The sequence below is a fragment of the Sus scrofa genome, chromosome 3, assembly GCF_054392235.1.
Source record: "Sus scrofa isolate SSC_HxYL_T2T_F1_AM1 chromosome 3, Sscrofa_HxYL_maternal_Yorkshire_Landrace_v2.0, whole genome shotgun sequence".
In the NCBI taxonomy this organism is placed as follows: domain Eukaryota; kingdom Metazoa; phylum Chordata; class Mammalia; order Artiodactyla; family Suidae; genus Sus; species Sus scrofa.
Window position 1 is genome coordinate 104002560 of NC_139385.1, and position 15696 is coordinate 104018255.

A 15696-nucleotide genomic window follows, 5' to 3' on the forward strand; every position below is an offset into this window, starting at 1 on the left:
TTCGATCCCTGGCCAAGTTCGGTGGGTTAAGGATCTAATGTTGCCATGAGTTGTGTTGTAGGTCACAGATGTGGCTCGGATCCCAAGTTGCTGTGGCTGTGACGTAGGCCTGTGGCTATAGCTCCAACTGGACCCTTAGCCTGGGACCCTCCATATGCCACATGTGTGGCTCTAAACCACCCCCCCCCCCAAAAAAAAAAAAAGGAAAATTTTCAACATTGCAAATTATTAGATAAATGCAAATCAAAACTACAATGAAATATTACCTCACACCTCTCATAATGGCTATTATCAAAAAGTTTGCAAGAAATATATGCTGGAGAGGGTGTGGAGAAAAAGGAACCCTCTTACACTGTTGATGGGAAAGTAAATTCATGCATCAACTATGGAGAACAGTATGGAGGTTTCTAAAAAAAACTAAAAATAGAGCCATGTGTGATTCAGCAATTCAACTCCTAGGTATATATCCACTGAAAACTAACACACCATTTAAAAAAGATGCCTACCTCCAAATGTTCAGAGCAGAATTATTACAAGAGCCAAGATACAGAAGCAACCTAAGTGTTCATCAACAGATGAATGGATAAAGTTATATATAATTATCATATATAATATAATATTTTATAAGATATTATTGGGAGTATTACTCAGCCATGAGAAATGAATAAAATTCTGCCATTTGCAACAGTTAGTATAACTATAAGTTAGTATAACTAATAAGTTAGTATGCTAAGTGAAATAAATCAGATACTCATCACTTAAGTGTAGAATCTAAAAAATAAAACAAATCAATATATGTAACAAAACAAAAGCAGACTCACACAGAATTACTGGTTTCCAGTGGGAAGAAGAAAAGGGGTAGGGGTAAGATAGGGGTATAAGATTAAGAGATACAAACTACTGTGTATAAAATAAATAAGCAACAAAGATATATTGTATAGCACAGGGAATATAGGCATTATTTTGTAATAACTTTAAATGGAATAATCTATAAAAATATTGAATCACTATGTTATACACCTGAAACTAGTATTGTAAATCAACCATATGTCAATAAAAATTTTTTAAAGAATGTACACAAATGTTCATAGCAGTATTATTCATAATAACCAAGAAATGGATAAATTTTGATTCACACAATTAACATAATAAAGGAATCATAATTAGTGAATTATAGCTACATGCTACAAAAATATTAATCTCATACTTGAATCTCCTGTAGCCAAACACAAAGATATACATACCTTATGTTTCCATTAATATAAAGTATAAAGATACACAAAATTAATTTAGGGTATTAGAATCATGGTTGCTTTGAGGAATTTTGAGAGGTGAATGGTCAGGGTTAATGGTTATATTAGTGCTCACTTCTAATAACTAAGCTACAAGATTTTGATGTGTGCATTTTTCAACATGCTTATTGCATAAAAATTTTTTAAAAATAAAAATTCATTCAAAATTATTTTCATCTCAAAATGTCTTTATTTCTATTGTATTACGCCACCAGAATTGTGGAGTTTGTCACAGCAGCTAAAACTAAACCTAACAGGCCATCAACATTATTTTATAGATAACAGAACTACGGCCTAAAAAATTAAGGGACTTACCCAATGTAGATCTAATGAGTGACAAGGTCTAGTCTGTTAGGCTACAAACCTACCAGGTCACCTTCGCCACCCCACTCCTCATCTTTCACCATGTCTCCCTTCCTCAACTTATGTATGTGCAAATAAATACTCTCAGCCAAGTTGGTTTCCAAAAAATAAACCATAACAATAGGAACTGTTATCTACTCAGCAAAAAATTTCATGTAAGTGCGCCTACCCTAAAATTGCTCCCAAAATTATCCAAATGTCTTCATGCAAACATTGGTCATTGAGTTTGGCTTACAACATGCTTGGAAAACAATACTTTTCCCAAGATGAAAACTTCATCAACTAACCACAGGTGCTTGGCTACCCAAAAGCCCTATGTATATTTTGTAATTTTTTTCATCTATTAGTGTGAATATTAGCTAGACTGCTGTGATTAAGCCCAATTGTGTCCTACAAAATCTCTAAAAAATGGTATGAAAGAAGAACCACTTTGAAACAAACATGTCTGGTCCCCACCACAAAAAAAAAATCAAAATATATGAGCAAAGAAAAATCTTATGTTTAAGCCACCCCCCAAAAAACAAACCACATAATCTTAAGAATCTTTAAAGAGACCCTAGTAGCATTTTTTTATTTATTTATTTATTTATTTTCCCACTGTACAGCAAGGGGGTCAGGTTATCCTTACATGTATACATTGCAATTACAGTTTTTCCCCCACTCTTTCTTCTGTTGCAACATGAGTATCTAGACATAGTTCTCAATGCTATTCAGCAGGATCTCCTTGTAAATCTATTCTAGGTTGTGTCTGATAAGCCCAAGCTCCCGATCCCTCCCACTCCCCACGGACTTGGAGAAGAGACTTGTGGTTGCCTAGTAGCATTTCTACTGGTATTTCTTTCCCAGTGAAAATCTCAGCCAGATGTAGGCAGCTGTCCTATGTTTTTAGATTAAGTGAGACACACACACACTAGAGGCCAAGAGATGGCAAGAAAGAACCCAGTCCACCTACCCACCATCTTCGCCAGCTAGGACTGGTGTTCTGAGATTTGGGAGCCAGGTTGCAGAGTCATCCTGGTGAGAGCTGGGCTTACTACAAGGAAAATTCAGCAAAACAGGTTTTTGGCATAGTGATGACAATCAGCCTTCCCAGTCTCCCCCTTTTTTTTTTAAAATCACCTTCTGTCTTCTTGTACCTTGCTGTTATGGACTAAATTGTAGTCCCTTAAAATTCATATATTGAAGCACTAGCTCCCAGTGTAACTGTATTTGAAAATAGGGCCTTTAGTGAGGTACTTAACGTTAAAACTGATCATAAGGATGATGCTCTAACCAAGTAAGACTAGTGTCCTTATGAGAAAGGGTCAACAAAGCTCTCTCCTTCCTTCCTTATGCACAGAGGAAAAGCCATGTGAGGTCAGCTATCTGCAAGCCAGGAAGGGAACTCTCACCAGAAATTCAATCAACTGACACCTTAATCATAGACTTCAAGCCTTCTGAAGTGTGAGAAAGTAAAAGTCCATTGTTTTATGTCATCCACCCTTTGGTATTTTGTTACAGCAATCTAGGCAGACTAATATACTTGCCATTCTGGACAACTGTGTTGTTGTCAGATCACCTCCAGGCAAAAGTCCTCTCTTGATGGCATTTGCATTTTCAGAGGAAGTGCTTAGAGACCCAGAAGTCTTCAGTGTTCACAAAGCTTGATCCCTAAGGGTGAAATTCACCAGGTACCAGGACAGACTTTGCAGGGAGTTAAGTATAGGCAGTAGACCGGCAAGTTTGGTGGGGACAGATCAGAGAACCTTAAATGTTCAGCTGAAAGTAAAATTTATTTCAGAGACAATGATGAATAACTGAAAGTTTCTGAAAAAGAGCTATCATGACCAAAGCTTTACTTCAGGGTGCTAACTGCCAGCAGTGCAAAAGATTTTTATTATTACTATTAATTTCACTGACTTTTATAATAGCTAGCATTTACTGAGCACTTACTCTTTGCCAAGCACTCTATATGCATTATCTCTATTTAATTAAGTATGAGAAAGACTTTGAAATGAACCAAAAAGATTACTAGATTTTTTTCCAACAGAAAACTAGGCATAATTTAGGTTATGACTTTTTTTTTAGTTATTCTATAACTCTGTCAGATGTGGAAAACTGATAATAGTGCAAATAAACTTGTCAATTGAAATGCAAATGAAATGTGTCCAGTGGAACGCAATTAATTATTACCTTGTGTATAAACTCAGTTTCCACCTATTTTAAAATTCATTTTGGCATTCCTTATCACCTATATCACATATGGTTCTTTGAGTTCCCCTTTAAGCCAGTGGTATCATCTTACTACTTCCTTTTTTAGTTAATGGGTTCTATAAAATCTTTGACGTATTCATTTTATATTTGTATATCCTAATTTTACTCTTTAATAATTCTTTCAACAATTCTATGAAGTTGCTACCATTATTATCATCAGCAGCTTATAAAGAAACTGAGGCTTCAAGAAGGAAGAGTAACCTGCCTAGGTCACACAGTGACCTTGAAACTAGGATTAGGATGGACGATTTCTTGACTTACAAGACCACCAAGTGGCCACCCTCATGGCTAATGCCTGAAGCTTATCCCTGGAGTCCTCCCCATCACCTCTCTGCTGAGTAAGAAGCCCCCACCCCCATATCATATTGTTCCAATGTCCAAACCATTCCCTCCATTGGCTGTGCCATCTGACCAAGTAATCACTCTAAACCAGTCATGGAAAAGCCATAGCAAGAACTGATGTTCTGACTCTCCAATATAAATGACAGCAACATCTTCTCAGATCCACCTCCTAGAGTAATGACAATAAAAACAAAAATAAATAAATGGGACTTAATTAAACTTAAAAGTTTCTGCACAGCAAAGGAACAAAACGAAATGACAACCCACAGAATGGGAGAAAATATTTGCAAATAAAGCAACTGACAAGGGATTAATCTCCAAAGTTCATAAACACCTTCTGCAGCTCAATACCAAAAAAAAAAAAAAAAAAAAATGAACAACCGCATCCAAAAATGGGCAGAAGATCTAAACAGACAATTCTCCAAAGAAGACATGCAGATGGCCAAAACACACATGAAAAGATGTTCGACATCACTCATTCTTAGAGAAATGCAAATCAAAACCACTCCGAGGTACCACCTTACACCAGCCAGAATGGTCATCATCCAAAAGTCTACAAACAATAAGTGCTGGAGAGGGTGTGGAAAAAAAGGAACCCTAGTACACTGTTGGTGGGAGTGTAAATTGGTGCAACCACTGTGGAAAACAGGATGGAGAGTCCTCAGAAAACTAAAACTAGAACTACCATTTGATCCAGCAATCCCACTCCTGGGCATCTATCCAGAGAAAACCATGACTCGCAAAGACACATATACTCCGATGTTCATTGCAGCACTATTTTCAATAGCCAAGACATGCAAACAACCTAAATGTCCATTGACAGAGGAGTAGATAAAGAAGATGTGGTACATACACACAATGGAATATTACTCAGCCATTAAAAGGAAAGAAATAACGGCATTTTTAGCAACATGGATGGACCTAGAAATTATCATGCTAAGTGAAGTCAGTCAGACAATGAGACACCAAAACATCAAATGCTATCACTTACATGTGGAATCTAAAAAAGGACACAAGAACTTATTTGCAGAACAGATACTGACTCACAGACTTCAAAAAAACTTTTGGTTTTCAAATGAGACAGGTTGAGGGGCAGGGGGATGCGCTGAGGATTTGGGATGGAAATGCTATAAAATTTGGCTGTGATGATTGTTGTACAACTATAAATGTAATAAAATTCATCAAGTAATTTAAAAAAAAGAATTGATGTTCTGGCACTTAGACAAATTCTCCACATTTTCTGAATATCCTGTCAGTCACCACCTTTTGGGCACAGGTGGGTAGAGGAAGGTTGTGGGACAGGAGGAATGGACGGCACAGATGGCCATTCACTCTGTCTGCTAATAGGCTAACCTTGTCCACCACCATAACCAGGTGCTCTACTTCTCTGCTTCTAATAATGCCTTTGGAAAATTAAAGATACTGTTCATCAGAGTAATTCCTAGTCACTTGCTTCCACATACACCCAAGCACAATGGATTTATGAAAGAAGTACAGTCAGCCTTACAAAATGAAATCATGTGATGACAGTGATAATTCCTGAAAAGTACATAATACTGTATGTTTTAAGCCCTTTCATACCTATTATTATGAAATCACCTTAAGAAATAGGCCAAATTTATAATATCATCTTCATTTCACAGATGAAAAAATTAAGCTCTATACAGATGAAGTAAGTGACTTGCCCAAAGTCAGCCAGGAAGATATTGCCAAAACTGGATTCCTCTCCTTAATCCAGATCAGGTCTCTCTTCACCACCCGACTGTCTCCCCCCCCCCCCCCCGCCTTTTTTCCTTCCCCTTCACTCATGCACATGGGCTCACACATACACAGTATCACCCTTGGTGCATATTAGCAAGCCTGCTACATGCAGCTTACTGCTCCCTCACCCCCAACCCTACTGCTCTAGGCTCAGTTCTCCTCTTCCTTTGGGGTTTAATTTAATGTCCCTTCTTCCACCATCCTAGATTAGCTGTCCCCTCCATTTTACTCCCATGGGGCCCTACCCTTCCCCACGAAAGCATTTATCACACTACAGTGTAATTGCCACTTTACTTGTCTGTGTCACCAGATAAATTGTGGGCTCTGTAAAGGCAAAAACAAGGCACACTGAAGATGATCAATAAATGCCAACCCAAAAACAGGACCCAGGTCTTCCCAATAAACTCTATGTAAACCAACAGCTGGGCTTGGGAATGACTTCTAATGAAGATGAACAGGCAAGTCTTCTGAATTTCCAACAACGTATGCCTTCTAATAGAAGCCAAAATGTCCTCACTCAGGGCCAGCATTTCTCTAGGCTCTAATACATTCCCAAAGAGCAAATGAATCTGTGTAGAAAATGTTTTTCCACATTGCAGCCACCTAAGGAGCCGATTATGCCTTCAGGAAAGACAAATGATAAACATTTTGTCCTCAGCTGCGCTACCAGTGAAACAGGAAGAGTCAGGCCTCCTGCCTTGGCTGGAAGGGAACATAAATTTGACCTGAATTTTCTCTCTCACCTCTGATATCTGGCTTCTCTATGACTATCCACTCCCCTAGTCTTCAGCAAAAACAGCCAATACTTACTGAACTTTTCCTGTTCTCAGTACTTGATGTACCAACTCATTTAACCTCACAACCATCCAATGGGCTATTCCTATTTTACAAATGAGGAAACTAAGACACAGAAAGAGTGAAAAACCTACTAAGGTCACATAACTACTAAGTAGCAGAGCTGAGGTTCAATTCAAAGCAGCCTGGCTTTCAGGACCAGTTCAGGCCCCACCAGCTCAGGGCCCATGTTCTCCAAGAAGCCTACTTGACCACCCCAGGTCATACATACCTCCTGCTCCTCCTCTGAAGTCCTCTAGCAATTACTATTGGTACCATCTATTTGGTGATTAAGTCCCCATCTGGTGGTCTTTTGTGAAAGTCAAGGCCAAAAGATGATGACCTCTCTCCTTCCCTCAGGCCCAGCTGAAGGTCTTCACCATGGATAGTATTCTGTCTTCACAAAGGGAATGAAAGAGAGGGAAGATCAAGGGAAGATGGGCCAGAATATGTAAAAGGAGAGCTAGAGCATTGCTAGCTAGAAGGACACCCATCATTCAGCAGAAGAGACAGGGAATATTCCTAAAGAAAAACATCCACAAGATCATTCATCTCTGAGAAGAAATCTCTCATGTGTCTCAATGACTCAAAAAAAAAAAATGCAAAACTTACCTCATCCCCTATTAAATAGGGCAAGGGCCCTGGAGCATCGTAAGGAGGCAATAGAACAAGAGGTTAAGCTCTGGGCTCCAGAGCATTTTTCCCCATTCCATTTCATAAATGCTTCATAATTAATGATGTGGAGATGACAATCTCTATCCTATTAGGCCAATTCTTTTGCAGAAATCAATGGTCTGTCAGAGGAAATTCTTTTGGGCAGAGACTGTTTAATCATCTTCATTACCATCATCATTATCGTCATGATAGATAACGGTTATTGAATTCTTATGTGCAAGGCACTGTATATGAAATATCACAGCTCATCCTCCCATCCTTGGAAAATTTTTATTAAATAGTGAATGGCACAGACACTAATCTTTCACATTAAACCAAGCCAGTACCTGTCCACAGATGGTTTTATTTCATGAAGCCCAGCAGGAGACCCACAGAAAGCAGGTCAACAGTAACAAAACCTTTGAGATGGGCAGTACTGAAAAACAAGTTTTTATTTTTGTCTTTTTTTTTTTTTTTGTCTTTTCTATGGCCACGCCCACGGCATATGGAGATTTCCAGGCTTGGGGTTGAATCAGAGCTGCAGCTGCCAGCCTATGCCAGAGCCACAGCAACGCCAGATCCAAGCCAAGACTGCAACCTACACCACAGCTCATGGCAACGCTGAATCCTTAACCCATTGAGCAAAGCCAGGGATCGAACCCGCAACCTCATGGTTCCTAGTTGGATTTGTTAACCACTGAGCCATGATGGGAACACCTGAAAAACAAGTTTTTTACATAAGTGATGGAAGAAATTTATAATAGCCTAAGGAGCAGGTTTGAATCCTTCCTCAGGTACTGAAAAGCTATGAGACTATAAGCAAATTTCCCAATCTGAGACTCCATTTCTCCCCTAAAATAAAATAGAATATCTCACCAGAGCTGTGATGACCAGACAATACAGTGGCTAAAAGCATCTTACACAGTAAGCCCCAGAAGAGGGGCCCCAAGGAGAGGTCTACTCCCTCCTCCCCAAGTGGGCATCCAGCACTCCCCCTTTATAGGTCAATGTACTACTGACCAATTTTTTCCTTCTTTTTTAACTGTACAAAGATATTACATTGTTACTATCTTCCCCACACTGGGCATTTCATACTCACCACTGACTTTGTAACTGGAAGTTAGTACCTCAATCTTCCGAATGTATTCATCCCATTGAGACCAACTTTTAGAGGAATCTAATATCCTTCTCTGACTTCAACAGAAAAAAATACATCTTTTAAGCTTTTCTTGATATCCCTAATTTTGATATTGATTTTGTTTTTTGCCTAATCTTGTTATGGATTATTCTATGGTACCATAGTTGAGATGGAAAACTGCTTCTACACTGAGCAGCTTCCACTTGTTCTTCCCTTTTCCAGGAACTTCTCAGAGTGCCAGTTTTGAGCAGTGCTCCCTCCTTCCATCTTTGTTCTTCCCCTTTCCTGCTTTGCCTCAGAAAAACCTCAAATTTCATAACTGTAACTCAAAATAATTCCTGCCCAGAAGATGTCCCTGCGGCCTCTCCTACAGGGTGGTAGTCACAGGCTCTGTGCCAGCTCCTGTCTTTCGTCCTGGGAGGTCTTGTATCCCTCTCCCATATTTGCAGATGTTTTTCAAGTTGTTGAAACCCTCCCCCCCCCAAAAAAAAATGTAAGAGACACCTGCCATGTTTATTACTAAATACATACATAACTGACAATTCTTTAGTAGGTTCTCCAGAAGTGTATTCTATATAGCTATTTCAGAATTCCTTTACCTCATCTCTTTTTTGACTTTTCTCTTTGTGGTGACAATGGCTGATTGTGGGACATTTCTCATAGCTTCAGCATTAGGATGGTGGAAAGGATGGATACAAATTTGTTCATTTCTATTGTTGGCCTCGGTAAGAGTATTTATAATATCTTGATTAAAAATATACAATGCGAAATAGACAAAATAAATGGTCAAAATTTGGTTTGGGCTTTATAAAGTAGATTTCATTATCTGGAAACATATGCCCTTTGAAGAATCTAAGAAGTTATTGTTAGGCCTCTACTGAATGCTATTTTTTCTTTATGTACTTTCAAAATTAGCTCTTTTTTTTTTTGCCTTTTGTTTTTTTAGGGCTGCACCTACGGCATGTGAAGGTTTCCAGGCTAGGGGTCTAATTGGAGCTATTGCTGCCGGCCTATGCCAGAGCCACAGCAATGCCAGATCCAAGCCACGTCTGTGAACTACACCACAGCTCACAGCAACACTGGATCCTTAACCCACTGAGTGAGGCCAGGGATCAAACCGGTAACCTCATGGTTCCTAGTTGGATTCATTTCCACTAGGCCACGACAGGAACGCCTTCGAAATTAACTCTCATTTCAAAAAATGTATTTAAACTTAAAAACAAAAACAAGTCACTCCTTTTTCCTATTCCCCATCCCTGAAAACCACCCATCTATTCTCTGTGTCTATGAGCTTTTTTTTTTTTTAAGATTCTATGTATAAAATCATTAGGTATTTGTCTTTCTCTGACTTATTTTACAACTTAGCACATTGCCCTTATTAGCCATTCATTTTGTCACAATGGCAAGATTTCATTCTTTTTTTTTTTTTCTTGTCTTTTTGCTACTTCTTGGGCCGCTCCCGCGGCATATGGAGGTTCCCAGGCCAGGGGTTGAATCGGAGCTGTAGCCACCGGCCTACGCCAGAGCCACAGCAACGCGGGATTCAAGCCGCGTCTGCAACCTACACCACAGCTCACAGCAACGCCAGATCGTTAACCCACTGAGCAAGGGCAGGGACCAAACCCGCAACCTCATGGTTCCTAGTCGGATTCGTTAACCACTGCGCCACGATGGGAACTCCCAAGATTTCATTCTTTTTTATGTCTGAATAACATTCTATTGTATATGTATGGGTGTGCGTATGTGTATCACAATCTCTTTATCCATTCATCCATTGATGAATGTTTCCATACTTGGCTATGGTAAATAATACTGTAATAAACATAAGGGTGCATATCTTTTTGAATTAGTGTTTTCATTTTCTCTGGATAAGACACTGGGGAATAGAATTGTTAGATGATATAGTAGTTCTATTATTAGTTCTTTTAAAAAGCTCCATACTGTTTTCCACAGCAGTTACACCAATTTACCATCCCACCAATAGCACATAAGGGTCCCCTTTTCTCCACATCCTTGCCTGCATTTGCTTTTTCTAATCTTTTTGATGATGGCCATTCTAACAGGTATGAGGTGATATCTCACTATAGTCTTGATTTGCATTTCCCAGATAAGAATTTCAGGCATCTTTTTATGTGCCTATTGGCCATCTGTACATCTTCATTGGATAAAACGTCCATTCAGATCCCCTACCCATTTTTTTTTTTCTTTCAGGTAGCAGGAAGCACTGGCTATTTATTCTAGTTGGACTTTTGAACATGTTTAACTTTTGCCATTAATATCCATAAAAGAACATGTTTTTCCTTTTGCTGTTTTCCAAAGTGACATGCACATAGAATGGGGAAATTCTGATGGTTGCTTGACCAAACAGTGATAACCGAGATACTCTTAAAAGTGTTTAATTACATATTTTAGTCACACACTTAACATAAGACACTTTCAGCCAGAAGGTAGAGGAAGTGACATCTGAATCCTGTGGTTTCCCACCTCTGTCCTAAAGAATGAAACTGATGTAACTGCTTGGCGTTGACCAAAGCAGGCAATATCTTGACTCTGAAGAGAATATCCAAAACAGAAGAAATGCCCTTCTTTCTCTAGGCCTTTGGAGAAACTTGACCAAAATTATCAATTATTCAAGGTTCCTGTTGAGCAGTGGTGTTTTTGCACGTACTGTCTAGAGAAGTAACAAAATGAGAACTTCCTCATGAGTGCTGACCTGGAATACACTTATTAGCAGATCAGGAACCCTGGACAGCAGTTCAGGCTTATAATTTCCTGTGTACCCCCAATTCACCCTTTTTCCAACTATTATGGCAAATACACTGGGATGGACGTGGCCATGCCTGACAACTTATGCTTAAAGATCCTCTTAAGAAGATTTTCTACTTGAGTAGAAACCCTTCCGTAAAAAGTTAGCAGGTTCTATGAACCTAGAGACAAGACTTAACTGTCCCTCTGAATGCTCAAATTCTAAGTTCCTTTTGGGAAAAGAGCATTAAAAATAACTTGAAGATCTATTTTATTGGCAACTTAGAATGCAAAGTATTTTATTTTGAAACTTATATATGTAAAAACAAAACAGCCTAGGTTAAGTAATAAAGTTTTCCAAAGCTGAATGTGCTCATTCGGAGCTCCTTTTTTCTGCGTAAAGTACGAAAACAACTTCCTAAAACTCCTAGAGAGGAAAACTACTGTTTGGATGATCTGTGATTAGATGAGCTGATAAATCTCAGTTGGTAACACCCCTTTTTTATTCCTTGGTAAAGGTTTAAAAAATTCTAGCACAGATACATTTTTCTAGTCTTACACGGACAATTTCATTCCAAAAGTCTCCTGAGAGGCATATACCATGTACAGGAATCCATCTTCATCCTTCTCGCTTTGGTACACCTCACCATGCCATGTCCGTTCACTAACAGGAAGAAGGCTTGGTTAGCATTGAGCTGTAAGCGCTTCTAATTATCTTGATGAGCTCACTCATCTTGACATGATCAGGCACCAGGAATTTTGTTTTATCCAGGACCGGAAGCTGCTTCTCACCTTTGAATCGTTCTGTTATTACTGGGATTTTGGTAGAATGCTGCTCTCGGATAAGCCGGACATCTTCTACTCTCTGTTCGAAGGTTCAGCACTGTTTGAAGGTTTTCTCCGACGGCAAGTCGCAGCAGGTGTCGGAGCTGCCACCACTGCTACCACCCCTACCCATTTTTTAGTTGGACTGCTTATTTTTTTTGCTATTGAGTCATGTGATTTACATATTTTGGATATTAGCCCTTTATCAGATATGTGATTTACAAATATTTTTAATTCGGTAGTTTCTTTTAATTTTGTTGATCTCCTTTGCTATGCAGAAGCTTTTTAGTTTGATGTAACCACTCTTATTTTTCACTTTTGCTGCTTTTGTATTGGGTATTAGATTCAGAAAAGATCATCACCCAATACCTATGTCAAGGAGCTTACCACCTATGTTTTCTTCCAGTAGTTTTATGGTTTCAGTCTTATGTTCATGTCTTTAATCCATTTTGAGCTCATTTTTGTTTACGGTGTAATATAGTGGTCCAGTTTCACTCTCTGCATGTGGCTGTCCAATTTCTCCAGTACCATTTATTGAAGAAGTTATATTCCCCATTGTATATTCCTGTATATTCTTTTCCCCACTGTATATCCTTTGTTTATTTCTGGACTGACTCTTCTGTTCCATTCATCTATATGTCTGTTTTTATGCCAATACCATACTATATTAATTAATATAGCTTTGTAATATGCTTAGAAATCAAGGAATGTGATACCTCCAGCTATGTTCTTCTTTTTCAAGACTGCTTTGGCTATTGGAGATCTTTTATGGTTTCATACAAATTTTAGGTTTGTTCTATTTCTGTGAAAAATTCCATTGGAATTTTGATAAGGATTGCATTGAATTTGTAGATTGCTTGGGTAGTATGGACATTTTAACAATTTTAATTCTTCCCATCCATGAGCACGACTATCTTTCCATCTACTTGTCTTCAATTTATTTCACTAATGCCCTGGCATTGTCAACATACCAGTCTTCCACTTCCTTGGTTCAATTTACTCCTAGGTATTTCATGCTTTGATATAATTGTAAATGGGATTGTTTTAATTTCTATGATATTTCATCACTGGTGCACAAAAATAAACAGATATTGGTTCATCAGTTCTATATCCTAAAACTTTACTAAATGTGTTTATTTTAGCAGGTTTTTGATAGAGTCTTTAGGGTTTTCTACCTGTGTCATTTGCAGATAGTGACAGTTTTGCTTCTTCCTTTTCAATCTGTGATTCATTTCGTTTTTTCTTATCTAATTGCTCTGGATAGTACTTTTGGTACCATATAACTTCCAATTTTAATTTCTCCCTACATGCCTAAGTTACTCTGTTCTTAGCCTTTGGTGGGGGAGTGAGTAAAAGAAAGACATGTTTTAGATAATTACCCTTCCTTATGTTCCAAATACTTTGTATATGTGTGGGCATTTACAACTAAAACTGAGTACAGTTCTGAAATTATACTCGTTCTCCCTTTCAATGGAAGACTAGTCCTGGATGAAATCTAAAGCAAAGAGAGATCTTTTTAATTGTCCTCACTTCAAGTGTTTCTCTTCCTCTTTGCCTGTCCAAGTAAAACTCATGCTTTCAGGCCATTAAAATTTCACTTTCCATGGAGACTTCCTTGACCAGCCCAGTGCACTCTAACCAGTCCTCCTCCTAACACCTTGCTTACTCATTATGCCATCCAGCTCATAGTTACTCATCTGGACACTTGACATCACCTTGACAAGGTTGTCTCCTACTGGTATTTAATTCTTCAGGTAGGACTTTTCTTCACTGTTCCACTCTCCCTCTGTCCACACATAGAGCTTACACTATCTGTACATTTCACTGTTCATATTCTTGGACAATGAATTTGTAGAGATGTCTGCCCCACCCCCACCATCTATTAAATTAAGTAATTAAACTTAGAGCTTTTGATTCAGTCTGTATGGTGTGGCATACCTGAATGGCTGCACCCTGGAGAAAAAGGACCCTCCCCTTTAACACATATGTACACCCATCCACCCAGAGACCATAACCAAAGGAGAAGTTGCTAGCAGATGAAAAGCTCTTGCCTCCAACTGCCTGCTGTCTCCAGGATGGAATTATTCAGCTGGTTTGGGTGCATAAGACTAACTCTTCAGTCGAAATAAAATTCTACGCTTCCCGAGTGTGAAGAGCTAATAAATCCTTAGTGAATAAGACTTTCTAAATTGAGTTTCTTTTATGAGGCAATTTGTGAACACTCTGGCTTTTTCTACTGGAGCAGAAAGCTGCAACTATAAATATTAACAAGATGGTCAATGGGGCCAGGGATGTTGGGGCAGGAAAACTGGGAATCAAACACAGTTCCTCAACAGGATTACCCAGTTTAGTGTGGTTCCTTGTCATTGTCCCCTGCTCACTAATCCAGGCTGCTTTTAGGGAAATACAATTCCAATAAAGACAAAACAACTACACTCAGATAAAACAAAACAACATCTCATTGTGCTAAAATCCATGGGAACGTGGATAGTAATTCTGTGGTTGATTGACAGCTTAAGGGTCTAACCCCAAGAAAGAGTCTCCTACTAGCTGGGTGTGCCTATGGAATAGTGTATGTGTTGGGGGGTGAGGTGCCAAGAACAGTTGCTGCCATTTTGCATTTTTGTTGGTTTGGGGGAATAAAACCTCAGGTACTTTAATTTTTGAGGGTCAAATAATTTTAAATGTTTTCATTTCAAATAATTCAATTTGGCAGTAGTTCGATATGCCAACAAGTGAAAGAGATGTAGGGAGGCAAAAAGAGGACAGATTTGAGGCCAGTAACATACCAAGCTCAGAGGAGTTGAATGTTTCTGAGTAGCAACTATTATATTTCTGGAAATTTCTACCATGTAATTTCATGAGATTAAAAGTTAGAGAGAACTAAGTTATGTGCCATGTGGTTTACATGGACTTCTTCATTTCATGTTGCTATTACTCCCACTATTACAGATGGAAAACTAAGGTCCAGAAAAGTCACCTTCTAAATATTATGTAATTTTGCAGTTAAAATGGTAGCAATTCAACCTAGGTCATCTACCTCCAGGGAGGGTTTCTAACTGCTGTGTGGTACCAATTTCTACTGCAATGAGTCAACAGACCAAGCATGGTAGTTCTGAAGGAGTTGGAGTCTCCTCAGAGCTCTGGACTGAGGCCCTCACAATGAGGGTGGAGCTCTCTGCTAGGCAGAGGGCCTGCAATGGAGGAGGCATTTCTTGGCAATGGGAACACATTGTGGAATTTGCCAGCCCCAGGAGTCAGGCAACCTGCACTTGTCCTTGGGCCCTTCCCCCAAGAACTGCATAAATTCAGCCTATCTTTAGACTCTGCTTCTACAGAACATGGCAACATAATGCACAAGATAATGAGAAAAGGCCAACTTGGGGCCATGAAGGAGGATGTCCTTTAGAGGTTCCACAGTATTAAGACAAAGCATGAGCATCTCAGAAACCCCCTTCATCTCACAGGTAGATCCTATGTCCTTGCCAA

General features: G+C 38.9%; 1 long non-coding RNA gene and 1 pseudogene across 9 annotated transcripts in view; both read right to left on the minus strand.

Annotated features, from left to right (window-relative positions):
* Positions 1–15696, minus strand: part of LOC146404815 (uncharacterized) — a 779473-nt gene that overhangs the window by 629648 nt on the left and 134129 nt on the right. The gene's annotated exons all lie outside the window — the stretch shown is intronic.
* Positions 11823–12340, minus strand: LOC146404816 (microtubule-associated protein 1 light chain 3 beta pseudogene; annotated as a pseudogene).